The sequence below is a fragment of the Brachionichthys hirsutus genome, unplaced genomic scaffold (genome assembly GCF_040956055.1).
Source record: "Brachionichthys hirsutus isolate HB-005 unplaced genomic scaffold, CSIRO-AGI_Bhir_v1 contig_410, whole genome shotgun sequence".
NCBI classification, from domain to species: Eukaryota; Metazoa; Chordata; class Actinopteri; order Lophiiformes; family Brachionichthyidae; genus Brachionichthys; species Brachionichthys hirsutus.
This window is the reverse complement of record NW_027180489.1, coordinates 23,286-48,987: the sequence shown is the minus strand read 5'-3', so window position 1 is coordinate 48,987 and position 25,702 is coordinate 23,286. Positions and strand designations below refer to the sequence as shown.

Sequence of the window (25,702 nt, the reverse complement as noted above, 5' to 3'; positions counted from 1 at the left end):
TTGGGAGCAGTTTCTGCTACCCTTCATGCTAAGTGCTGACAATACAGTGGTTTCTACCTACAAAAGTTCTTGAAATTATTTGTCATTCACAAGGGAAATAGTATTCCAAGAATTACCAGACATTCCAGGATCACTGTTTGTGACAGAACTTATGTGGTTCCATGGTGTAATGGTCAGCACTCTGGACCCTGAATCCAGTAATCCGAGTTCGAGTCTCGGTGGAACCTGTTTTTATTCTCAAAAGTCTCTTGACATCAACAAAAGGTCCATCATATTGAAACTTAAGTGGCGTCTGTGATCAAAAATACCAAAACTGAACAACTGTTGTCAATGTTTGCTCCAAAGATAAATGTGTTATTGAGGGAGGTCCAAGGCCAAAACAATTAAAGAAAGCCTGAACTGCCTTTTTTATGTGCAATGTTAAATCAACCCTGAATATAAAGAAAGCAAACATATGCATAAAAAACTAACAACACATTTTGAAACAAAACAACATGAAATGGAGGTTGGGAGCAGTTTCTGCTACCCTTCATGCTAAGTGCTGACAATACAGTGGTTTCTACCTACAAAAGTTCTTGAAATTATTTGTCATTCACAAGGGAAATAGTATTCCAAGAATTACCACACATTCCAGGATCACTGTTTGTGGCAGAACTTATATGGTTCCATGGTGTAATGGTCAGCACTCTGGACTCTGAATCCAGTAATCCGAGTTCAAGTCTCGGTGGAACCTGTTTTTATTCTCAAAAGTCTCTTGACATCAACAAAAGGTCCATCATATTGAAACTTAAGTGGCGTCTGTGATCAAAAATACCAAAACTGAACAACTGAACAACTGTTGTCAATGTTTGCTCCCGAGATAAATGTGTTACTGAGGGAGGTCCAAGGCCAAAACAATTAAAGAAAGCCTGAACTATCTTTTTTATGTGCAATGTTAAATCAACCCTGAATATAAAGAAAGCAAACATATGCATAAAAAACTAACAACACATTTTGAAACAAAACAACATGAAATGGAGGTTGGGAGCAGTTTCTGCTACCCTTCATGCTAAGTGCTGACAATACAGTGGTTTCTACCTACAAAAGTTCTTGAAATTATTTGTCATTCACAAGGGAAATAGTATTCCAAGAATTACCACACGTTCCAGGATCACTGTTTGTGACAGGACTTATATGGTTCCATGGTGTAATGGTCAGCACTCTGGACTTTGAATCCAGTGATCCGAGTTCAAGTCTCGGTGGAACCTGCTTATTCTTAAAAGTCTCTTGACATCAACAAAAGTTCTATTGGACAAATGCAAACATTTATTCACAAAACGAAACTTCAGTGACGTCCGTGATTAAAAAATTCCAGGACCACTGTTTGTGACAGAAAGCGAATGTGTCCATGGTGTAATGGTTAGCACTCTGGACTCTGAATCCAGTGATCCTGTTTATTCTCAGAAGTCTCTTGACATCAACAAAAGGTCCATCATATTGAAACTTAAGTGGCGTCTGTGATCAAAAATACCAAAACTGAACAAATGTTGTCAATGTTTGCTCCAGAGATAAATGTGTTATTGAGGGAGGTCCAAGGCCAAAACAATTAAAGAAAGCCTGAACTACCTTTTTTATGTGCAATGTTAAATCAACCCTGAATATAAAGAAAGCAAACACAAACATATGCATAAAAAACTAACAACACATTTTGAAACAAAACAACATGAAATGGAGGTTGGGAGCAGTTTCTGCTACCCTTCATGCTAAGTGCTGACAATACAGTGGTTTCGACCTACAAAAGTTCTTGAAATTATTTGTCATTCACAAGGGAAATAGTATTCCAAGAATTACCAGACATTCCAGGATCACTGTTTGTGACAGAACTTATATGGTTCCATGGTGTAACGGTCAGCACTCTGGACCCTGAATCCAGTAATCTGAGTTCGAGTCTCGGTGGAACCTGTTTTTATTCTCAAAAGTCTCTTGACATCAACAAAAGGTCCATCATATTGAAACTTAAGTGGCGTCTGTGATCAAAAATACCAAAACTGAACAACTGTTGTCAATGTTTGCTCCAAAGATAAATGTGTTATTGAGGGAGGTCCAAGGCCAAAACAATTAAAGAAAGCCTGAACTGCCTTTTTTATGTGCAATGTTAAATCAACCCTGAATATAAAGAAAGCAAACATATGCATAAAAAACTAACAACACATTTTGAAACAAAACAACATGAAATGGAGGTTGGGAGCAGTTTCTGCTACCCTTCATGCTAAGTGCTGACAATACAGTGGTTTCTACCTACAAAAGTTCTTGAAATTATTTGTCATTCACAAGGGAAATAGTATTCCAAGAATTACCACACATTCCAGGATCACTGTTTGTGGCAGAACTTGTATGGTTCCATGGTGTAATGGTCAGCACTCTGGACTCTGAATCCAGTAATCCGAGTTCAAGTCTCGGTGGAACCTGTTTTTATTCTCAAAAGTCTCTTGACATCAACAAAAGGTCCATCATATTGAAACTTAAGTGGCGTCTGTGATCAAAAATACCAAAACTGAACAACTGAACAACTGTTGTCAATGTTTGCTCCCGAGATAAATGTGTTACTGAGGGAGGTCCAAGGCCAAAACAATTAAAGAAAGCCTGAACTATCTTTTTTATGTGCAATGTTAAATCAACCCTGAATATAAAGAAAGCAAACATATGCATAAAAAACTAACAACACATTTTGAAACAAAACAACATGAAATGGAGGTTGGGAGCAGTTTCTGCTACCCTTCATGCTAAGTGCTGACAATACAGTGGTTTCTACCTACAAAAGTTCTTGAAATTATTTGTCATTCACAAGGGAAATAGTATTCCAAGAATTACCACACGTTCCAGGATCACTGTTTGTGACAGGACTTATATGGTTCCATGGTGTAATGGTCAGCACTCTGGACTTTGAATCCAGTAATCTGAGTTCAAGTCTCGGTGGAACCTGTTTTTATTCTCAAAAGTCTCTTGACATCAACAAAAGGTCCATCATATTGAAACTTAAGTGGCGTCTGTGATCAAAAATACCAAAACTGAACAACTGTTGTCAATGTTTGCTCCAGAGATAAATGTGTTACTGAGGGAAGTCCAAGGCCAAAACAATTAAAGAAAGCCTGAACTACCTTTTTTATGTGCAATGTTAAATCAACCCTGAATATAAAGAAAGCAAACACAAACATATGCATAAAAAACTAACAACACATTTTGAAACAAAACAACATGAAATGGAGGTTGGGAGCAGTTTCTGCTACCCTTCATGCTAAGTGCTGACAATACAGTGGTTTCTACCTACAAAAGTTCTGTTTGCTCCAGAGATAAATGTGTTATTGAGGGAGGTCCAAGGCCAAAACAATTAAAGAAAGCCTGAACTACCTTTTTTATGTGCAATGTTGAATCAACCCTGAATATAAAGAAAGCAAACACAAACATATGCATAAAAAACTAACAACACATTTTGAAACAAAACAACATGAAATGGAGGTTGGGAGCAGTTTCTGCTACCCTTCATGCTAAGTGCTGACAATACAGTGGTTTCTACCTACAAAAGTTCTTGAAATTATTTGTCATTCACAAGGGAAATAGTATTCCAAGAATTACCAGACATTCCAGGATCACTGTTTGTGACAGAACTTATATGGTTCCATGGTGTAATGGTCAGCACTCTGGACCCTGAATCCAGTAATCCGAGTTCGAGTCTCGGTGGAACCTGTTTTTATTCTCAAAAGTCTCTTGACATCAACAAAAGGTCCATCATATTGAAACTTAAGTGGCGTCTGTGATCAAAAATACCAAAACTGAACAACTGTTGTCAATGTTTGCTCCAAAGATAAATGTGTTATTGAGGGAGGTCCAAGGCCAAAACAATTAAAGAAAGCCTGAACTGCCTTTTTTATGTGCAATGTTAAATCAACCCTGAATATAAAGAAAGCAAACATATGCATAAAAAACTAACAACACATTTTGAAACAAAACAACATGAAATGGAGGTTGGGAGCAGTTTCTGCTACCCTTCATGCTAAGTGCTGACAATACAGTGGTTTCTACCTACAAAAGTTCTTGAAATTATTTGTCATTCACAAGGGAAATAGTATTCCAAGAATTACCACACATTCCAGGATCACTGTTTGTGGCAGAGCTTATATGGTTCCATGGTGTAATGGTCAGCACTCTGGACTCTGAATCCAGTAATCCGAGTTCAAGTCTCGGTGGAACCTGTTTTTATTCTCAAAAGTCTCTTGACATCAACAAAAGGTCCATCATATTGAAACTTAAGTGGCGTCTGTGATCAAAAATACCAAAACTGAACAACTGAACAACTGTTGTCAATGTTTGCTCCCGAGATAAATGTGTTACTGAGGGAGGTCCAAGGCCAAAACAATTAAAGAAAGCCTGAACTATCTTTTTTATGTGCAATGTTAAATCAACCCTGAATATAAAGAAAGCAAACATATGCATAAAAAACTAACAACACATTTTGAAACAAAACAACATGAAATGGAGGTTGGGAGCAGTTTCTGCTACCCTTCATGCTAAGTGCTGACAATACAGTGGTTTCTACCTACAAAAGTTCTTGAAATTATTTGTCATTCACAAGGGAAATAGTATTCCAAGAATTACCACACGTTCCAGGATCACTGTTTGTGACAGGACTTATATGGTTCCATGGTGTAATGGTCAGCACTCTGGACTTTGAATCCAGTGATCCGAGTTCAAGTCTCGGTGGAACCTGCTTATTCTTAAAAGTCTCTTGACATCAACAAAAGTTCTATTGGACAAATGCAAACATTTATTCACAAAACGAAACTTCAGTGACGTCCGTGATTAAAAAATTCCAGGACCACTGTTTGTGACAGAAAGCGAATGTGTCCATGGTGTAATGGTTAGCACTCTGGACTCTGAATCCAGTGATCCTGTTTATTCTCAGAAGTCTCTTGACATCAACAAAAGGTCCATCATATTGAAACTTAAGTGGCGTCTGTGATCAAAAATACCAAAACTGAACAAATGTTGTCAATGTTTGCTCCAGAGATAAATGTGTTATTGAGGGAGGTCCAAGGCCAAAACAATTAAAGAAAGCCTGAACTACCTTTTTTATGTGCAATGTTAAATCAACCCTGAATATAAAGAAAGCAAACACAAACATATGCATAAAAAACTAACAACACATTTTGAAACAAAACAACATGAAATGGAGGTTGGGAGCAGTTTCTGCTACCCTTCATGCTAAGTGCTGACAATACAGTGGTTTCGACCTACAAAAGTTCTTGAAATTATTTGTCATTCACAAGGGAAATAGTATTCCAAGAATTACCAGACATTCCAGGATCACTGTTTGTGACAGAACTTATATGGTTCCATGGTGTAATGGTCAGCACTCTGGACCCTGAATCCAGTAATCCGAGTTCGAGTCTCGGTGGAACCTGTTTTTATTCTCAAAAGTCTCTTGACATCAACAAAAGGTCCATCATATTGAAACTTAAGTGGCGTCTGTGATCAAAAATACCAAAACTGAACAACTGTTGTCAATGTTTGCTCCAAAGATAAATGTGTTATTGAGGGAGGTCCAAGGCCAAAACAATTAAAGAAAGCCTGAACTGCCTTTTTTATGTGCAATGTTAAATCAACCCTGAATATAAAGAAAGCAAACATATGCATAAAAAACTAACAACACATTTTGAAACAAAACAACATGAAATGGAGGTTGGGAGCAGTTTCTGCTACCCTTCATGCTAAGTGCTGACAATACAGTGGTTTCTACCTACAAAAGTTCTTGAAATTATTTGTCATTCACAAGGGAAATAGTATTCCAAGAATTACCACACATTCCAGGATCACTGTTTGTGGCAGAACTTGTATGGTTCCATGGTGTAATGGTCAGCACTCTGGACTCTGAATCCAGTAATCCGAGTTCAAGTCTCGGTGGAACCTGTTTTTATTCTCAAAAGTCTCTTGACATCAACAAAAGGTCCATCATATTGAAACTTAAGTGGCGTCTGTGATCAAAAATACCAAAACTGAACAACTGAACAACTGTTGTCAATGTTTGCTCCCGAGATAAATGTGTTACTGAGGGAGGTCCAAGGCCAAAACAATTAAAGAAAGCCTGAACTATCTTTTTTATGTGCAATGTTAAATCAACCCTGAATATAAAGAAAGCAAACATATGCATAAAAAACTAACAACACATTTTGAAACAAAACAACATGAAATGGAGGTTGGGAGCAGTTTCTGCTACCCTTCATGCTAAGTGCTGACAATACAGTGGTTTCTACCTACAAAAGTTCTTGAAATTATTTGTCATTCACAAGGGAAATAGTATTCCAAGAATTACCACACGTTCCAGGATCACTGTTTGTGACAGGACTTATATGGTTCCATGGTGTAATGGTCAGCACTCTGGACTTTGAATCCAGTGATCCGAGTTCAAGTCTCGGTGGAACCTGCTTATTCTTAAAAGTCTCTTGACATCAACAAAAGTTCTATTGGACAAATGCAAACATTTATTCACAAAACGAAACTTCAGTGACGTCCGTGATTAAAAAATTCCAGGACCACTGTTTGTGACAGAAAGCGAATGTGTCCATGGTGTAATGGTTAGCACTCTGGACTCTGAATCCAGTGATCCTGTTTATTCTCAGAAGTCTCTTGACATCAACAAAAGGTCCATCATATTGAAACTTAAGTGGCGTCTGTGATCAAAAATACCAAAACTGAACAAATGTTGTCAATGTTTGCTCCAGAGATAAATGTGTTATTGAGGGAGGTCCAAGGCCAAAACAATTAAAGAAAGCCTGAACTACCTTTTTTATGTGCAATGTTAAATCAACCCTGAATATAAAGAAAGCAAACACAAACATATGCATAAAAAACTAACAACACATTTTGAAACAAAACAACATGAAATGGAGGTTGGGAGCAGTTTCTGCTACCCTTCATGCTAAGTGCTGACAATACAGTGGTTTCGACCTACAAAAGTTCTTGAAATTATTTGTCATTCACAAGGGAAATAGTATTCCAAGAATTACCAGACATTCCAGGATCACTGTTTGTGACAGAACTTATATGGTTCCATGGTGTAATGGTCAGCACTCTGGACCCTGAATCCAGTAATCCGAGTTCGAGTCTCGGTGGAACCTGTTTTTATTCTCAAAAGTCTCTTGACATCAACAAAAGGTCCATCATATTGAAACTTAAGTGGCGTCTGTGATCAAAAATACCAAAACTGAACAAATGTTGTCAATGTTTGCTCCAAAGATAAATGTGTTATTGAGGGAGGTCCAAGGCCAAAACAATTAAAGAAAGCCTGAACTGCCTTTTTTATGTGCAATGTTAAATCAACCCTGAATATAAAGAAAGCAAACATATGCATAAAAAACTAACAACACATTTTGAAACAAAACAACATGAAATGGAGGTTGGGAGCAGTTTCTGCTACCCTTCATGCTAAGTGCTGACAATACAGTGGTTTCTACCTACAAAAGTTCTTGAAATTATTTGTCATTCACAAGGGAAATAGTATTCCAAGAATTACCAGACATTCCAGGATCACTGTTTGTGGCAGAACTTATATGGTTCCATGGTGTAATGGTCAGCACTCTGGACTCTGAATCCAGTAATCCGAGTTCAAGTCTCGGTGGAACCTGTTTTTATTCTCAAAAGTCTCTTGACATCAACAAAAGGTCCATCATATTGAAACTTAAGTGGCGTCTGTGATCAAAAATACCAAAACTGAACAACTGAACAACTGTTGTCAATGTTTGCTCCCGAGATAAATGTGTTACTGAGGGAGGTCCAAGGCCAAAACAATTAAAGAAAGCCTGAACTATCTTTTTTATGTGCAATGTTAAATCAACCCTGAATATAAAGAAAGCAAACATATGCATAAAAAACTAACAACACATTTTGAAACAAAACAACATGAAATGGAGGTTGGGAGCAGTTTCTGCTACCCTTCATGCTAAGTGCTGACAATACAGTGGTTTCTACCTACAAAAGTTCTTGAAATTATTTGTCATTCACAAGGGAAATAGTATTCCAAGAATTACCACACGTTCCAGGATCACTGTTTGTGACAGGACTTATATGGTTCCATGGTGTAATGGTCAGCACTCTGGACTTTGAATCCAGTGATCCGAGTTCAAGTCTCGGTGGAACCTGCTTATTCTTAAAAGTCTCTTGACATCAACAAAAGTTCTATTGGACAAATGCAAACATTTATTCACAAAACGAAACTTCAGTGACGTCCGTGATTAAAAAATTCCAGGACCACTGTTTGTGACAGAAAGCGAATGTGTCCATGGTGTAATGGTTAGCACTCTGGACTCTGAATCCAGTGATCCTGTTTATTCTCAGAAGTCTCTTGACATCAACAAAAGGTCCATCATATTGAAACTTAAGTGGCGTCTGTGATCAAAAATACCAAAACTGAACAAATGTTGTCAATGTTTGCTCCAGAGATAAATGTGTTATTGAGGGAGGTCCAAGGCCAAAACAATTAAAGAAAGCCTGAACTACCTTTTTTATGTGCAATGTTAAATCAACCCTGAATATAAAGAAAGCAAACACAAACATATGCATAAAAAACTAACAACACATTTTGAGACAAAACAACATGAAATGGAGGTTGGGAGCAGTTTCTGCTACCCTTCATGCCAAGTGCTGACAATACAGTGGTTTCTACCTACAAAAGTTCTTGAAATTATTTGTCATTCACAAGGGAAATAGTATTCCAAGAATTACCACACATTCCAGGATCACTGTTTGTGGCTGGCAGTATATGGTTCCATGGTGTAATGGTCAGCACTCTGGACTCTGAATCCAGTAATCCGAGTTCGAGTCTCGGTGGAACCTGTTTTTATTCTCAAAAGTCTCTTGACATCAACAAAAGGTCCATCATATTGAAACTTAAGTGGCGTCTGTGATCAAAAATACCAAAACTGAACAACTGAACAACTGTTGTCAATGTTTGCTCCAAAGAAAAATGTGTTATTGAGGGAGGTCCAAGGCCAAAACAATTAAAGAAAGCCTGAACTACCTTTTTTATGTGCAATGTTAAATCAACCCTGAATATAAAGAAAGCAAACACAAACATATGCATAAAAAACTAACAACACATTTTGAAACAAAACAACATGAAATGGACGTTGGGAGCAGTTTCTGCTACCCTTCATGCTAAGTGCTGACAATACAGTGGTTTCTACCTACAAAAGTTCTTGAAATTATTTGTCATTCACAAGGGAAATAGTATTCCAAGAATTACCAGACATTCCAGGATCACTGTTTGTGACAGAACTTATATGGTTCCATGGTGTAATGGTCAGCACTCTGGACCCTGAATCCAGTAATCCGAGTTCGAGTCTCGGTGGAACCTGTTTTTATTCTCAAAAGTCTCTTGACATCAACAAAAGGTCCATCATATTGAAACTTAAGTGGCGTCTGTGATCAAAAATACCAAAACTGAACAACTGTTGTCAATGTTTGCTCCAAAGATAAATGTGTTATTGAGGGAGGTCCAAGGCCAAAACAATTAAAGAAAGCCTGAACTACCTTTTTTATGTGCAATGTTAAATCAACCCTGAATATAAAGAAAGCAAACACAAACATATGCATAAAAAACTAACAACACATTTTGAAACAAAACAACATGAAATGGAGGTTGGGAGCAGTTTCTGCTACCCTTCATGCTAAGTGCTGACAATACAGTGGTTTCTACCTACAAAAGTTCTTGAAATTATTTGTCATTCACAAGGGAAATAGTATTCCAAGAATTACCAGACATTCCAGGATCACTGTTTGTGACAGAACTTATATGGTTCCATGGTGTAATGGTCAGCACTCTGGACCCTGAATCCAGTAATCCGAGTTCGAGTCTCGGTGGAACCTGTTTTTATTCTCAAAAGTCTCTTGACATCAACAAAAGGTCCATCATATTGAAACTTAAGTGGCGTCTGTGATCAAAAATACCAAAACTGAACAACTGTTGTCAATGTTTGCTCCAAAGATAAATGTGTTATTGAGGGAGGTCCAAGGCCAAAACAATTAAAGAAAGCCTGAACTGCCTTTTTTATGTGCAATGTTAAATCAACCCTGAATATAAAGAAAGCAAACATATGCATAAAAAACTAACAACACATTTTGAAACAAAACAACATGAAATGGAGGTTGGGAGCAGTTTCTGCTACCCTTCATGCTAAGTGCTGACAATACAGTGGTTTCTACCTACAAAAGTTCTTGAAATTATTTGTCATTCACAAGGGAAATAGTATTCCAAGAATTACCACACATTCCAGGATCACTGTTTGTGGCAGGACTTATATGGTTCCATGGTGTAATGGTCAGCACTCTGGACTCTGAATCCAGTAATCCGAGTTCAAGTCTCGGTGGAACCTGTTTTTATTCTCAAAAGTCTCTTGACATCAACAAAAGGTCCATCATATTGAAACTTAAGTGGCGTCTGTGATCAAAAATACCAAAACTGAACAACTGAACAACTGTTGTCAATGTTTGCTCCCGAGATAAATGTGTTACTGAGGGAGGTCCAAGGCCAAAACAATTAAAGAAAGCCTGAACTATCTTTTTTATGTGCAATGTTAAATCAACCCTGAATATAAAGAAAGCAAACATATGCATAAAAAACTAACAACACATTTTGAAACAAAACAACATGAAATGGAGGTTGGGAGCAGTTTCTGCTACCCTTCATGCTAAGTGCTGACAATACAGTGGTTTCTACCTACAAAAGTTCTTGAAATTATTTGTCATTCACAAGGGAAATAGTATTCCAAGAATTACCACACGTTCCAGGATCACTGTTTGTGACAGGACTTATATGGTTCCATGGTGTAATGGTCAGCACTCTGGACTTTGAATCCAGTGATCCGAGTTCAAGTCTCGGTGGAACCTGCTTATTCTTAAAAGTCTCTTGACATCAACAAAAGTTCTATTGGACAAATGCAAACATTTATTCACAAAACGAAACTTCAGTGACGTCCGTGATTAAAAAATTCCAGGACCACTGTTTGTGACAGAAAGCGAATGTGTCCATGGTGTAATGGTTAGCACTCTGGACTCTGAATCCAGTGATCCTGTTTATTCTCAGAAGTCTCTTGACATCAACAAAAGGTCCATCATATTGAAACTTAAGTGGCGTCTGTGATCAAAAATACCAAAACTGAACAAATGTTGTCAATGTTTGCTCCAGAGATAAATGTGTTATTGAGGGAGGTCCAAGGCCAAAACAATTAAAGAAAGCCTGAACTACCTTTTTTATGTGCAATGTTAAATCAACCCTGAATATAAAGAAAGCAAACACAAACATATGCATAAAAAACTAACAACACATTTTGAAACAAAACAACATGAAATGGAGGTTGGGAGCAGTTTCTGCTACCCTTCATGCTAAGTGCTGACAATACAGTGGTTTCTACCTACAAAAGTTCTTGAAATTATTTGTCATTCACAAGGGAAATAGTATTCCAAGAATTACCAGACATTCCAGGATCACTGTTTGTGACAGAACTTATATGGTTCCATGGTGTAATGGTCAGCACTCTGGACTCTGAATCCAGTAATCCGAGTTCAAGTCTCGGTGGAACCTGTTTTTATTCTCAAAAGTCTCTTGACATCAACAAAAGGTCCATCATATTGAAACTTAAGTGGCGTCTGTGATCAAAAATACCAAAACTGAACAACTGTTGTCAATGTTTGCTCCAGAGATAAATGTGTTACTGAGGGAAGTCCAAGGCCAAAACAATTAAAGAAAGCCTGAACTACCTTTTTTATGTGCAATGTTAAATCAACCCTGAATAAAAGAAAGCAAACACAAACATATGCATGAAAAACTAACAACACATTTTGAAACAAAACAACATGAAATGGAGGTTGGGAGCAGTTTCTGCTACCCTTCATGCTAAGTGCTGACAATACAGTGGTTTCTACCTACAAAAGTTCTTGAAATTATTTGTCATTCACAAGGGAAATAGTATTCCAAGAATTACCAGACATTCCAGGATCACTGTTTGTGACAGAACTTATATGGTTCCATGGTTTAATGGTCAGCACTCTGGACTCTGAATCCAGTAATCTGAGTTCCAGTCTCGGTGGAACCTGTTTTTATTCTCAAAAGTCTCTTGACATCAACAAAAGGTCCATCATATTGAAACTTAAGTGGCGTCTGTGATCAAAAATACCAAAACTGAACAACTGTTGTCAATGTTTGCTCCAAAGATAAATGTGTTATTGAGGGAGGTCCAAGGCCAAAACAATTAAAGAAAGCCTGAACTACCTTTTTTATGTGCAATGTTAAATCAACCCTGAATATAAAGAAAGCAAACACAAACATATGCATAAAAAACTAACAACACATTTTGAAACAAAACAACATGAAATGGAGGTTGGGAGCAGTTTCTGCTACCCTTCATGCTAAGTGCTGACAATACAGTGGTTTCTACCTACAAAAGTTCTTGAAATTATTTGTCATTCACAAGGGAAATAGTATTCCAAGAATTACCAGACATTCCAGGATCACTGTTTGTGACAGAACTTATATGGTTCCATGGTGTAATGGTCAGCACTCTGGACCCTGAATCCAGTAATCCGAGTTCGAGTCTTGGTGGAACCTGTTTTTATTCTCAAAAGTCTCTTGACATCAACAAAAGGTCCATCATATTGAAACTTAAGTGGCGTCTGTGATCAAAAATACCAAAACTGAACAACTGTTGTCAATGTTTGCTCCAAAGATAAATGTGTTATTGAGGGAGGTCCAAGGCCAAAACAATTAAAGAAAGCCTGAACTGCCTTTTTTATGTGCAATGTTGAATCAACCCTGAATATAAAGAAAGCAAACATATGCATAAAAAACTAACAACACATTTTGAAACAAAACAACATGAAATGGAGGTTGGGAGCAGTTTCTGCTACCCTTCATGCTAAGTGCTGACAATACAGTGGTTTCTACCTACAAAAGTTCTTGAAATTATTTGTCATTCACAAGGGAAATAGTATTCCAAGAATTACCACACATTCCAGGATCACTGTTTGTGGCAGGACTTATATGGTTCCATGGTGTAATGGTCAGCACTCTGGACTCTGAATCCAGTAATCCGAGTTCAAGTCTCGGTGGAACCTGTTTTTATTCTCAAAAGTCTCTTGACATCAACAAAAGGTCCATCATATTGAAACTTAAGTGGCGTCTGTGATCAAAAATACCAAAACTGAACAACTGAACAACTGTTGTCAATGTTTGCTCCCGAGATAAATGTGTTACTGAGGGAGGTCCAAGGCCAAAACAATTAAAGAAAGCCTGAACTATCTTTTTTATGTGCAATGTTAAATCAACCCTGAATATAAAGAAAGCAAACATATGCATAAAAAACTAACAACACATTTTGAAACAAAACAACATGAAATGGAGGTTGGGAGCAGTTTCTGCTACCCTTCATGCTAAGTGCTGACAATACAGTGGTTTCTACCTACAAAAGTTCTTGAAATTATTTGTCATTCACAAGGGAAATAGTATTCCAAGAATTACCACACGTTCCAGGATCACTGTTTGTGACAGGACTTATATGGTTCCATGGTGTAATGGTCAGCACTCTGGACTTTGAATCCAGTGATCCGAGTTCAAGTCTCGGTGGAACCTGCTTATTCTTAAAAGTCTCTTGACATCAACAAAAGTTCTATTGGACAAATGCAAACATTTATTCACAAAACGAAACTTCAGTGACGTCCGTGATTAAAAAATTCCAGGACCACTGTTTGTGACAGAAAGCGAATGTGTCCATGGTGTAATGGTTAGCACTCTGGACTCTGAATCCAGTGATCCTGTTTATTCTCAGAAGTCTCTTGACATCAACAAAAGGTCCATCATATTGAAACTTAAGTGGCGTCTGTGATCAAAAATACCAAAACTGAACAACTGTTGTCAATGTTTGCTCCAGAGATAAATGTGTTATTGAGGGAGGTCCAAGGCCAAAACAATTAAAGAAAGCCTGAACTACCTTTTTTATGTGCAATGTTAAATCAACCCTGAATATAAAGAAAGCAAACACAAACATATGCATAAAAAACTAACAACACATTTTGAAACAAAACAACATGAAATGGAGGTTGGGAGCAGTTTCTGCTACCCTTCATGCTAAGTGCTGACAATACAGTGGTTTCTACCTACAAAAGTTCTTGAAATTATTTGTCATTCACAAGGGAAATAGTATTCCAAGAATTACCAGACATTCCAGGATCACTGTTTGTGACAGAACTTATATGGTTCCATGGTGTAATGGTCAGCACTCTGGACTCTGAATCCAGTAATCCGAGTTCAAGTCTCGGTGGAACCTGTTTTTATTCTCAAAAGTCTCTTGACATCAACAAAAGGTCCATCATATTGAAACTTAAGTGGCGTCTGTGATCAAAAATACCAAAACTGAACAACTGTTGTCAATGTTTGCTCCAGAGATAAATGTGTTACTGAGGGAAGTCCAAGGCCAAAACAATTAAAGAAAGCCTGAACTACCTTTTTTATGTGCAATGTTAAATCAACCCTGAATAAAAGAAAGCAAACACAAACATATGCATGAAAAACTAACAACACATTTTGAAACAAAACAACATGAAATGGAGGTTGGGAGCAGTTTCTGCTACCCTTCATGCTAAGTGCTGACAATACAGTGGTTTCTACCTACAAAAGTTCTTGAAATTATTTGTCATTCACAAGGGAAATAGTATTCCAAGAATTACCAGACATTCCAGGATCACTGTTTGTGACAGAACTTATATGGTTCCATGGTGTAATGGTCAGCACTCTGGACTCTGAATCCAGTAATCTGAGTTCCAGTCTCGGTGGAACCTGTTTTTATTCTCAAAAGTCTCTTGACATCAACAAAAGGTCCATCATATTGAAACTTAAGTGGCGTCTGTGATCAAAAATACCAAAACTGAACAACTGTTGTCAATGTTTGCTCCAAAGATAAATGTGTTATTGAGGGAGGTCCAAGGCCAAAACAATTAAAGAAAGCCTGAACTGCCTTTTTTATGTGCAATGTTAAATCAACCCTGAATATAAAGAAAGCAAACATATGCATAAAAAACTAACAACACATTTTGAAACAAAACAACATGAAATGGAGGTTGGGAGCAGTTTCTGCTACCCTTCATGCTAAGTGCTGACAATACAGTGGTTTCTACCTACAAAAGTTCTTGAAATTATTTGTCATTCACAAGGGAAATAGTATTCCAAGAATTACCACACATTCCAGGATCACTGTTTGTGACAGAACTTATATGGTTCCATGGTGTAATGGTCAGCACTCTGGACTCTGAATCCAGTAATCCGAGTCCGAGTCTCGGTGGAACCTGTTTTTATTCTCAAAAGTCTCTTGACATCAACAAAAGGTCCATCATATTGAAACTTAAGTGGCGTCTGTGATCAAAAATACCAAAACTGAACAACTGAACAACTGTTGTCAATGTTTGCTCCAAAGATAAATGTGTTATTGAGGGAGGTCCAAGGCCAAAACAATTAAAGAAAGCCTGAACTACCTTTTTTATGTGCAATGTTGAATCAACCCTGAATATAAAGAAAGCAAACATATGCATAAAAAACTAACAACACATTTTGAAACAAAACAACATGAAATGGAGGTTGGGAGCAGTTTCTGCTACCCTTCATGCTAAGTGCAGACAATACAGTGGTTTCTACCTACAAAAGTTCTTGAAATTATTTGTCATTCACAAGGGAAATAGTATTCCAAGAATTACCAGACATTCCAGGATCACTGTTTGTGACAGAACTTATATGGTTCCATGGTGTAATGGTCAGCACTCTGGACCCTGAATCCAGTAATCCGAGTTCGAGTCTCGGTGGAACCTGTTTTTATTCTCAAAAGTCTCTTGACATCAACAAAAGGTCCATCATATTGAAACTTAAGTGGCGTCTGTGATCAAAAATACCAAAACTGAACAACTGAACAACTGTTGTCAATGTTTGCTCCAGAGATAAATGTGTTACTGAGGGAAGTCCAAGGCCAAAGCAATTAAAGAAAGCCTGAACTACCTTTTTTATGTGCAATGTTAAATCAACCCTGAATATAAAGAAAGCAAACACAAACATATGCATAAAAAACTAACAACACATTTTGAAACAAAACAACATGAAATGGAGGTTGGGAGCAGTTTCTGCTACCCTTCATGCTAAGTGCTGACAATACAGTGGTTTCTACCTACAAAAGTTCTTGAAATTATTTGTCATTCACAAGGGAAATAGTATTCCAAGAATTACCAGACATTCCAGGATCACTGTTTGTGGCTGGCAGTATATGGTTCCATGGTGTAATGGTCAGCACTCTGGACTCTGAATCCAGTAATCCGAGTTCAAGTCTCGGTGGAACCTGTTTTTATTCTCAAAAGTCTCTTGACATCAACAAAAGGTCCATCATATTGAAACTTAAGTGGCGTCTGTGATCAAAAATACCAAAACTGAACAACTGTTGTCAATGTTTGCTCCAAAGATAAATGTGTTATTGAGGGAGGTCCAAGGCCAAAACAATTAAAGAAAGCCTGAACTGCCTTTTTTATGTGCAATGTTAAATCAACCCTGAATATAAAGAAAGCAAACATATGCATAAAAAACTAACAACACATTTTGAAACAAAACAACATGAAATGGAGGTTGGGAGCAGTTTCTGCTACCCTTCATGCTAAGTGCTGACAATACAGTGGTTTCTACCTACAAAAGTTCTTGAAATTATTTGTCATTCACAAGGGAAATAGTATTCCAAGAATTACCAGACATTCCAGGATCACTGTTTGTGACAGAACTTATATGGTTCCATGGTGTAATGGTCAGCACTCTGGACCCTGAATCCAGTAATCCCAGTTCGAGTCTCGGTGGAGCCTGTTTTTATTCTCAAAAGTCTCTTGACATCAACAAAAGGTCCATCATATTGAAACTTAAGTGGCGTCTGTGATCAAAAATACCAAAACTGAACAACTGAACAACTGTTGTCAATGTTTGCTCCAAAGATAAATGTGTTATTGAGGGAGGTCCAAGGCCAAAACAATTAAAGAAAGCCTGAACTACCTTTTTTATGTGCAATGTTAAATCAACCCTGAATATAAAGAAAGCAAACACAAACATATGCATAAAAAACTAACAACACATTTTGAAACAAAACAACATGAAATGGAGGTTGGGAGCAGTTTCTGCTACCCTTCATGCTAAGTGCTGACAATACAGTGGTTTCTACCTACAAAAGTTCTTGAAATTATTTGTCATTCACAAGGGAAATAGTATTCCAAGAATTACCAGACATTCCAGGATCACTGTTTGTGACAGAACTTATATGGTTCCATGGTGTAATGGTCAGCACTCTGGACTCTGAATCCAGTAATCCGAGTTCAAGTCTCGGTGGAACCTGTTTTTATTCTCAAAAGTCTCTTGACATCAACAAAAGGTCCATCATATTGAAACTTAAGTGGCGTCTGTGATCAAAAATACCAAAACTGAACAACTGTTGTCAATGTTTGCTCCAGAGATAAATGTGTTACTGAGGGAAGTCCAAGGCCAAAACAATTAAAGAAAGCCTGAACTACCTTTTTTATGTGCAATGTTAAATCAACCCTGAATATAAAGAAAGCAAACACAAACATATGCATAAAAAACTAACAACACATTTTGAAACAAAACAACATGAAATGGAGGTTGGGAGCAGTTTCTGCTACCCTTCATGCTAAGTGCTGACAATACAGTGGTTTCTACCTACAAAAGTTCTTGAAATTATTTGTCATTCACAAGGGAAATAGTATTCCAAGAATTACCACACATTCCAGGATCACTGTTTGTGACTGACAGTGTGTGGTTCCATGGTGTAATGGTCAGCACTCTGGACTCTGAATCCAGTGATCCTGTTTATTCTCAGAAGTCTCTTGACATCAACAAAAGGTCCATCATATTGAAACTTAAGTGGCGTCTGTGATCAAAAATACCAAAACTGAACAACTGAACAACTGTTGTCAATGTTTGCTCCAAAGATAAATGTGTTATTGAGGGAGGTCCAAGGCCAAAACAATTAAAGAAAGCCTGAACTACCTTTTTTATGTGCAATGTTGAATCAACCCTGAATATAAAGAAAGCAAACACAAACATATGCATAAAAAACTAACAACACATTTTGAAACAAAACAACATGAAATGGAGGTTGGGAGCAGTTTCTGCTACCCTTCATGCTAAGTGCTGACAATACAGTGGTTTCTACCTACAAAAGTTCTTGAAATTATTTGTCATTCACAAGGGAAATAGTATTCCAAGAATTACCAGACATTCCAGGATCACTGTTTGTGGCAGAACTTATATGGTTCCATGGTGTAATGGTCAGCACTCTGGACTCTGAATCCAGTAATCCGAGTTCAAGTCTCGGTGGAACCTGTTTTTATTCTCAAAAGTCTCTTGACATCAACAAAAGGTCCATCATATTGAAACTTAAGTGGCGTCTGTGATCAAAAATACCAAAACTGAACAACTGTTGTCAATGTTTGCTCCAAAGATAAATGTGTTATTGAGGGAGGTCCAAGGCCAAAACAATTAAAGAAAGCCTGAACTGCCTTTTTTATGTGCACTGTTAAATCAACCCTGAATATAAAGAAAGCAAACACAAACATATGCATAAAAAACTAACAACACATTTTGAAACAAAACAACATGAAATGGAGGTTGGGAGCAGTTTCTGCTACCCTTCATGCTAAGTGCTGACAATACAGTGGTTTCTACCTACAAAAGTTCTTGAAATTATTTGTCATTCGCAAGGGAAATAGTATTCCAAGAATTACCACACATTCCAGGATCACTGTTTGTGACAGAACTTATATGGTTCCATGGTGTAATGGTCGGCGCTCTGGACTTTGAATCCAGTGATCCGAGTTCAAGTCTCGGTGGAACCTGTTTATTCTTAAAAGTCTCTTGACATCAACAAAAGTTCTATTGGACAAATGCAAACATTTATTCACAAAACGAAACTTCAGTGACGTCCGTGATTAAAAAATTCCAGGACCACTGTTTGTGACAGAAAGCGTATGTGTCCATGGTGTAATGGTTAGCACTCTGGACTCTGAATCCAGTGATCCTGTTTATTCTCAGAAGTCTCTTGACATCAACAAAAGGTCCATCATATTGAAACTTAAGTGGCGTCTGTGATCAAAAATACCAAAACTGAACAAATGTTGTCAATGTTTGCTCCAGAGATAAATGTGTTATTGAGGGAGGTCCAAGGCCAAAACAATTAAAGAAAGCCTGAACTACCTTTTTTATGTGCAATGTTAAATCAACCCTGAATATAAAGAAAGCAAACACAAACATATGCATAAAAAACTAACAACACATTTTGAAACAAAACAACATGAAATGGAGGTTGGGAGCAGTTTCTGCTACCCTTCATGCTAAGTGCTGACAATACAGTGGTTTCTACCTACAAAAGTTCTTGAAATTATTTGTCATTCACAAGGGAAATAGTATTCCAAGAATTACCAGACATTCCAGGATCACTGTTTGTGACAGAACTTATATGGTTCCATGGTGTAATGGTCGGCACTCTGGACCCTGAATCCAGTAATCCGAGTTCAAGTCTCGGTGGAACCTGTTTTTATTCTCAAAAGTCTCTTGACATCAACAAAAGGTCCATCATATTGAAACTTAAGTGGCGTCTGTGATCAAAAATACCAAAACTGAAGAACTGTTGTCAATGTTTGCTCCAAAGATAAATGTGTTATTGAGGGAGGTCCAAGGCCAAAACAATTAAAGAAAGCCTGAACTGCCTTTTTTATGTGCAATGTTAAATCAACCCTGAATATAAAGAAAGCAAACACAAACATATGCATAAAAAACTAACAACACATTTTGAAACAAAACAACATGAAATGGAGGTTGGGAGCAGTTTCTGCTACCCTTCATGCTAAGTGCTGACAATACAGTGGTTTCTACCTACAAAAGTTCTTGAAATTATTTGTCATTCGCAAGGGAAATAGTATTCCAAGAATTACCACACATTCCAGGATCACTGTTTGTGACAGAACTTATATGGTTCCATGGTGTAATGGTCAGCACTCTGGACTTTGAATCCAGTGATCCGAGTTCAAGTCTTGGTGGAACCTGTTTATTCTTAAAAGTCTCTTGACATCAACAAAAGTTCTATTGGACAAATGCAAACATTTATTCACAAAACGAAATTTCAGTGACGTCCGTGATTAAAAAATTCCAGGACCACTGTTTGTGACAGAAAGCGTATGTGTCCATGGTGTAATGGTTAGCACTCTGGACTCTGAATCCAGTGATCCTGTTTATTCTCAGAAGTCTCTTGACATCAACAAAAGGTCCATCATATTGAAACTTAAGTGGCGTCTGTGATCAAAAATACCAAAACTGAACAAATGTTGTCAATGTTTGCTCCAGAGATAAATGTGTTATTGAGGGAGGTCCAAGGCCAAAACAATTAAAGAAAGCCTGAACTACCTTTTTTATGTGCAATGTTAAATCAACCCTGAATATAAAGAAAGCAAACACAAACATATGCATAAAAAACTAACAACACATTTTGAAACAAAACAACATGAAATGGAGGTTGGGAGCAGTTTCTGCTACCCTTCATGCTAAGTGCTGACAATACAGTGGTTTCTACCTACAAAAGTTCTTGAAATTATTTGTCATTCACAAGGGAAATAGTATTCCAAGAATTACCAGACATTCCAGGATCACTGTTTGTGACAGAACTTATATGGTTCCATGGTGTAATGGTCAGCACTCTGGACTCTGAATCCAGTAATCCGAGTTCAAGTCTCGGTGGAACCTGTTTTTATTCTCAAAAGTCTCTTGACATCAACAAAAGGTCCATCATATTGAAACTTAAGTGGCGTCTGTGATCAAAAATACCAAAACTGAACAACTGTTGTCAATGTTTGCTCCAGAGATAAATGTGTTACTGAGGGAAGTCCAAGGCCAAAACAATTAAAGAAAGCCTGAACTACCTTTTTTATGTGCAATGTTAAATCAACCCTGAATATAAAGAAAGCAAACACAAACATATGCATAAAAAACTAACAACACATTTTGAAACAAAACAACATGAAATGGAGGTTGGGAGCAGTTTCTGCTACCCTTCATGCTAAGTGCTGACAATACAGTGGTTTCTACCTACAAAAGTTCTTGAAATTATTTGTCATTCACAAGGGAAATAGTATTCCAAGAATTACCACACATTCCAGGATCACTGTTTGTGACTGACAGTGTGTGGTTCCATGGTGTAATGGTCAGCACTCTGGACTCTGAATCCAGTGATCCTGTTTATTCTCAGAAGTCTCTTGACATCAACAAAAGGTCCATCATATTGAAACTTAAGTGGCGTCTGTGATCAAAAATACCAAAACTGAACAACTGAACAACTGTTGTCAATGTTTGCTCCAAAGATAAATGTGTTATTGAGGGAGGTCCAAGGCCAAAACAATTAAAGAAAGCCTGAACTACCTTTTTTATGTGCAATGTTGAATCAACCCTGAATATAAAGAAAGCAAACACAAACATATGCATAAAAAACTAACAACACATTTTGAAACAAAACAACATGAAATGGAGGTTGGGAGCAGTTTCTGCTACCCTTCATGCTAAGTGCTGACAATACAGTGGTTTCTACCTACAAAAGTTCTTGAAATTATTTGTCATTCACAAGGGAAATAGTATTCCAAGAATTACCAGACATTCCAGGATCACTGTTTGTGGCAGAACTTATATGGTTCCATGGTGTAATGGTCAGCACTCTGGACTCTGAATCCAGTAATCCGAGTTCAAGTCTCGGTGGAACCTGTTTTTATTCTCAAAAGTCTCTTGACATCAACAAAAGGTCCATCATATTGAAACTTAAGTGGCGTCTGTGATCAAAAATACCAAAACTGAACAACTGTTGTCAATGTTTGCTCCAAAGATAAATGTGTTATTGAGGGAGGTCCAAGGCCAAAACAATTAAAGAAAGCCTGAACTGCCTTTTTTATGTGCACTGTTAAATCAACCCTGAATATAAAGAAAGCAAACACAAACATATGCATAAAAAACTAACAACACATTTTGAAACAAAACAACATGAAATGGAGGTTGGGAGCAGTTTCTGCTACCCTTCATGCTAAGTGCTGACAATACAGTGGTTTCTACCTACAAAAGTTCTTGAAATTATTTGTCATTCGCAAGGGAAATAGTATTCCAAGAATTACCACACATTCCAGGATCACTGTTTGTGACAGAACTTATATGGTTCCATGGTGTAATGGTCAGCGCTCTGGACTTTGAATCCAGTGATCCGAGTTCAAGTCTCGGTGGAACCTGTTTATTCTTAAAAGTCTCTTGACATCAACAAAAGTTCTATTGGACAAATGCAAACATTTATTCACAAAACGAAACTTCAGTGACGTCCGTGATTAAAAAATTTCAGGACCACTGTTTGTGACAGAAAGCGTATGTGTCCATGGTGTAATGGTTAGCACTCTGGACTCTGAATCCAGTGATCCTGTTTATTCTCAGAAGTCTCTTGACATCAACAAAAGGTCCATCATATTGAAACTTAAGTGGCGTCTGTGATCAAAAATACCAAAACTGAACAAATGTTGTCAATGTTTGCTCCAGAGATAAATGTGTTATTGAGGGAGGTCCAAGGCCAAAACAATTAAAGAAAGCCTGAACTACCTTTTTTATGTGCAATGTTAAATCAACCCTGAATATAAAGAAAGCAAACACAAACATATGCATAAAAAACTAACAACACATTTTGAAACAAAACAACATGAAATGGAGGTTGGGAGCAGTTTCTGCTACCCTTCATGCTAAGTGCTGACAATACAGTGGTTTCTACCTACAAAAGTTCTTGAAATTATTTGTCATTCACAAGGGAAATAGTATTCCAAGAATTACCAGACATTCCAGGATCACTGTTTGTGACAGAACTTATATGGTTCCATGGTGTAATGGTCAGCACTCTGGACTCTGAATCCAGTAATCCGAGTTCAAGTCTCGGTGGAACCTGTTTTTATTCTCAAAAGTCTCTTGACATCAACAAAAGGTCCATCATATTGAAACTTAAGTGGCGTCTGTGATCAAAAATACCAAAACTGAACAACTGAACAACTGTTGTCAATGTTTGCTCCAGAGATAAATGTGTTACTGAGGGAAGTCCAAGGCCAAAGCAATTAAAGAAAGCCTGAACTACCTTTTTTATGTGCAATGTTAAATCAACCCTGAATATAAAGAAAGCAAACACAAACATATGCATAAAAAACTAACAACACATTTTGAAACAAAACAACATGAAATGGAGGTTGGGAGCAGTTTCTGCTACCCTTCATGCTAAGTGCTGACAATACAGTGGTTTCTACCTACAAAAGTTCTTGAAATTATTTGTCATTCACAAGGGAAATAGTATTCCAAGAATTACCACACATTCCAGGATCACTGTTTGCGACTGACAGTGTGTGGTTCCATGGTGTAATGGTCAGCACTCTGGACTTTGAATCCAGTGATCTGAGTTCAAGTCTCAGTGGAACCTGTTTATTCTTAAAAGTCTCTTGACATCAACAAAAGTTCTATTGGACAAATGCAAACATTTATTCACAAAACGAAACTTCAGTGACGTCCGTGATTAAAAAATTCCAGGACCACTGTTTGTGACAGAAAGCGTATGGGTCCATGGTGTAATGGTTAGCACTCTGGACTCTGAATCCAGTGATCCTGTTTATTCTCAGAAGTCTCTTGACATCAACAAAAGGTCCATCATATTGAAACTTAAGTGGCGTCTGTGATCAAAAATACCAAAACTGAACAACTGAACAACTGTTGTCAATGTTTGCTCCAGAGATAAATGTATTATTGAGGGAAGTCCAAGGCCAAAACAATTAAAGAAAGCCTGAACTACCTTTTTTATGTGCAATGCTAAATCAACCCTGAATAAAAGAAAGCAAACACAAACATATGCATGAAAAACTAACAACACATTTTGAAACAAAACAACATGAAATGGAGGTTGGGAGCAGTTTCTGCTACCCTTCATGCTAAGTGCTGACAATACAGTGGTTTCTACCTACAAAAGTTCTTGAAATTATTTGTCATTCACAAGGGAAATAGTATTCCAAGAATTACCAGACATTCCAGGATCACTGTTTGTGACAGAACTTATATGGTTCCATGGTTTAATGGTCAGCACTCTGGACTCTGAATCCAGTAATCTGAGTTCCAGTCTCGGTGGAACCTGTTTTTATTCTCAAAAGTCTCTTGACATCAACAAAAGGTCCATCATATTGAAACTTAAGTGGCGTCTGTGATCAAAAATACCAAAACTGAACAACTGTTGTCAATGTTTGCTCCAAAGATAAATGTGTTATTGAGGGAGGTCCAAGGCCAAATCAATTAAAGAAAGCCTGAACTACCTTTTTTATGTGCAATGTTAAATCAACCCTGAATATAAAGAAAGCAAACACAAACATATGCATAAAAAACTAACAACACAGTTTGAAACAAAACAACATGAAATGGAGGTTGGGAGCAGTTTCTGCTACCCTTCATGCTAAGTGCTGACAATACAGTGGTTTCTACCTACAAAAGTTCTTGAAATTATTTGTCATTCACAAGGGAAATAGTATTCCAAGAATTACCACACATTCCAGGATCACTGTTTGTGACAGAACTTATATGGTTCCATGGTGTAATGGTCAGCACTCTGGGCTCTGAATCCAGTAATCCGAGTTCGAGTCTCGGTGGAACCTGCTTTTATTCTCAAAAGTCTCTTGACATCAACAAAAGTTCTATTGGACAAATGCAAACATTTATTCACAAAACGAAACTTCGGTGACGTCCGTGATTAAAAAATTCCAGGACCACTGTTTGTGACAGAAAGCGTATGGGTCCATGGTGTAATGGTTAGCACTCTGGACTCTGAATCCAGTGATCCTGTTTATTCTCAGAAGTCTCTTGACATCAACAAAAGGTCCATCATATTGAAACTTAAGTGGCGTCTGTGATCAAAAATACCAAAACTGAACAACTGTTGTCAATGTTTGCTCCAGAGATAAATATGTTATTGAAGGAGGTCCAAGGCCAAAACAATTAAAGAAAGCCTGAACTACCTTTTTTATGTGCAATGCTAAATCAACCCTGAATAAAAGAAAGCAAACACAAACATATGCATAAAAAACTAACAACACATTTTGAAACAAAACAACATGAAATGGAGGTTGGGAGCAGTTTCTGCTACCCTTCATGCTAAGTGCTGACAATACAGTGGTTTCTACCTACAAAAGTTCTTGAAATTATTTGTCATTCACAAGGGAAATAGTATTCCAAGAATTACCAGACATTCCAGGATCACTGTTTGTGCCTGACACTATATGGTTCCATGGTGTAATGGTCAGCACTCTGGACTTTGAATCCAGTGATCTGAGTTCGAGTCTCGGTGGAACCTGTTTTTATTCTCAAAAGTCTCTTGACATCAACAAAAGTTCTATTGGACAAATGCAAACATTTATTCACAAAACGAAACTTCAGTGACGTCCGTGATTAAAAAATTCCAGGACCACTGTTTGTGACAGAAAGCGTATGGGTCCATGGTGTAATGGTTAGCACTCTGGACTCTGAACCCAGAGTGCTGGGACCACTGTTTGTGACAGAACTGATCTA

At 37.5% G+C, this 25,702-nt stretch overlaps 25 non-coding genes across 25 annotated transcripts; all 25 read left to right on the top strand.

Annotated features, from left to right (window-relative positions):
* Positions 1–661: 661 nt before the first annotated feature.
* Positions 662–733, top strand: trnaq-cug (transfer RNA glutamine (anticodon CUG)). Its single transcript has one exon. It is a non-coding gene; the product is annotated as a tRNA-Gln (tRNA).
* Positions 734–1,175: 442 nt separating this feature from the next.
* Positions 1,176–1,247, top strand: trnaq-uug (transfer RNA glutamine (anticodon UUG)). Its single transcript has one exon. It is a non-coding gene; the product is annotated as a tRNA-Gln (tRNA).
* A 1,128-nt stretch (positions 1,248–2,375) lies between these two features.
* On the top strand, positions 2,376–2,447 carry trnaq-cug (transfer RNA glutamine (anticodon CUG)). The gene has a single exon. It is a non-coding gene; the product is annotated as a tRNA-Gln (tRNA).
* A 1,710-nt stretch (positions 2,448–4,157) lies between these two features.
* Positions 4,158–4,229, top strand: trnaq-cug (transfer RNA glutamine (anticodon CUG)). The gene has a single exon. It is a non-coding gene; the product is annotated as a tRNA-Gln (tRNA).
* A 442-nt stretch (positions 4,230–4,671) lies between these two features.
* trnaq-uug (transfer RNA glutamine (anticodon UUG)) lies at positions 4,672–4,743 on the top strand. The gene has a single exon. It is a non-coding gene; the product is annotated as a tRNA-Gln (tRNA).
* Positions 4,744–5,871: 1,128 nt separating this feature from the next.
* Positions 5,872–5,943, top strand: trnaq-cug (transfer RNA glutamine (anticodon CUG)). Its single transcript has one exon. It is a non-coding gene; the product is annotated as a tRNA-Gln (tRNA).
* A 442-nt stretch (positions 5,944–6,385) lies between these two features.
* Positions 6,386–6,457, top strand: trnaq-uug (transfer RNA glutamine (anticodon UUG)). Its single transcript has one exon. It is a non-coding gene; the product is annotated as a tRNA-Gln (tRNA).
* Positions 6,458–7,585: 1,128 nt separating this feature from the next.
* trnaq-cug (transfer RNA glutamine (anticodon CUG)) lies at positions 7,586–7,657 on the top strand. Its single transcript has one exon. It is a non-coding gene; the product is annotated as a tRNA-Gln (tRNA).
* A 442-nt stretch (positions 7,658–8,099) lies between these two features.
* trnaq-uug (transfer RNA glutamine (anticodon UUG)) lies at positions 8,100–8,171 on the top strand. Its single transcript has one exon. It is a non-coding gene; the product is annotated as a tRNA-Gln (tRNA).
* Positions 8,172–8,793: 622 nt separating this feature from the next.
* trnaq-cug (transfer RNA glutamine (anticodon CUG)) lies at positions 8,794–8,865 on the top strand. Its single transcript has one exon. It is a non-coding gene; the product is annotated as a tRNA-Gln (tRNA).
* Positions 8,866–10,331: 1,466 nt separating this feature from the next.
* On the top strand, positions 10,332–10,403 carry trnaq-cug (transfer RNA glutamine (anticodon CUG)). Its single transcript has one exon. It is a non-coding gene; the product is annotated as a tRNA-Gln (tRNA).
* Positions 10,404–10,845: 442 nt separating this feature from the next.
* On the top strand, positions 10,846–10,917 carry trnaq-uug (transfer RNA glutamine (anticodon UUG)). Its single transcript has one exon. It is a non-coding gene; the product is annotated as a tRNA-Gln (tRNA).
* Positions 10,918–11,539: 622 nt separating this feature from the next.
* Positions 11,540–11,611, top strand: trnaq-cug (transfer RNA glutamine (anticodon CUG)). Its single transcript has one exon. It is a non-coding gene; the product is annotated as a tRNA-Gln (tRNA).
* A 1,457-nt stretch (positions 11,612–13,068) lies between these two features.
* trnaq-cug (transfer RNA glutamine (anticodon CUG)) lies at positions 13,069–13,140 on the top strand. The gene has a single exon. It is a non-coding gene; the product is annotated as a tRNA-Gln (tRNA).
* A 442-nt stretch (positions 13,141–13,582) lies between these two features.
* On the top strand, positions 13,583–13,654 carry trnaq-uug (transfer RNA glutamine (anticodon UUG)). The gene has a single exon. It is a non-coding gene; the product is annotated as a tRNA-Gln (tRNA).
* Positions 13,655–14,276: 622 nt separating this feature from the next.
* Positions 14,277–14,348, top strand: trnaq-cug (transfer RNA glutamine (anticodon CUG)). The gene has a single exon. It is a non-coding gene; the product is annotated as a tRNA-Gln (tRNA).
* A 1,979-nt stretch (positions 14,349–16,327) lies between these two features.
* Positions 16,328–16,399, top strand: trnaq-cug (transfer RNA glutamine (anticodon CUG)). The gene has a single exon. It is a non-coding gene; the product is annotated as a tRNA-Gln (tRNA).
* Positions 16,400–17,353: 954 nt separating this feature from the next.
* Positions 17,354–17,425, top strand: trnaq-cug (transfer RNA glutamine (anticodon CUG)). The gene has a single exon. It is a non-coding gene; the product is annotated as a tRNA-Gln (tRNA).
* A 936-nt stretch (positions 17,426–18,361) lies between these two features.
* Positions 18,362–18,433, top strand: trnaq-cug (transfer RNA glutamine (anticodon CUG)). The gene has a single exon. It is a non-coding gene; the product is annotated as a tRNA-Gln (tRNA).
* A 2,340-nt stretch (positions 18,434–20,773) lies between these two features.
* On the top strand, positions 20,774–20,845 carry trnaq-cug (transfer RNA glutamine (anticodon CUG)). Its single transcript has one exon. It is a non-coding gene; the product is annotated as a tRNA-Gln (tRNA).
* A 936-nt stretch (positions 20,846–21,781) lies between these two features.
* trnaq-cug (transfer RNA glutamine (anticodon CUG)) lies at positions 21,782–21,853 on the top strand. Its single transcript has one exon. It is a non-coding gene; the product is annotated as a tRNA-Gln (tRNA).
* Positions 21,854–22,293: 440 nt separating this feature from the next.
* On the top strand, positions 22,294–22,365 carry trnaq-uug (transfer RNA glutamine (anticodon UUG)). Its single transcript has one exon. It is a non-coding gene; the product is annotated as a tRNA-Gln (tRNA).
* A 622-nt stretch (positions 22,366–22,987) lies between these two features.
* trnaq-cug (transfer RNA glutamine (anticodon CUG)) lies at positions 22,988–23,059 on the top strand. Its single transcript has one exon. It is a non-coding gene; the product is annotated as a tRNA-Gln (tRNA).
* Positions 23,060–23,507: 448 nt separating this feature from the next.
* Positions 23,508–23,579, top strand: trnaq-uug (transfer RNA glutamine (anticodon UUG)). Its single transcript has one exon. It is a non-coding gene; the product is annotated as a tRNA-Gln (tRNA).
* Positions 23,580–25,415: 1,836 nt separating this feature from the next.
* trnaq-uug (transfer RNA glutamine (anticodon UUG)) lies at positions 25,416–25,487 on the top strand. Its single transcript has one exon. It is a non-coding gene; the product is annotated as a tRNA-Gln (tRNA).
* The last annotated feature ends 215 nt before the right edge of the window (positions 25,488–25,702 follow it).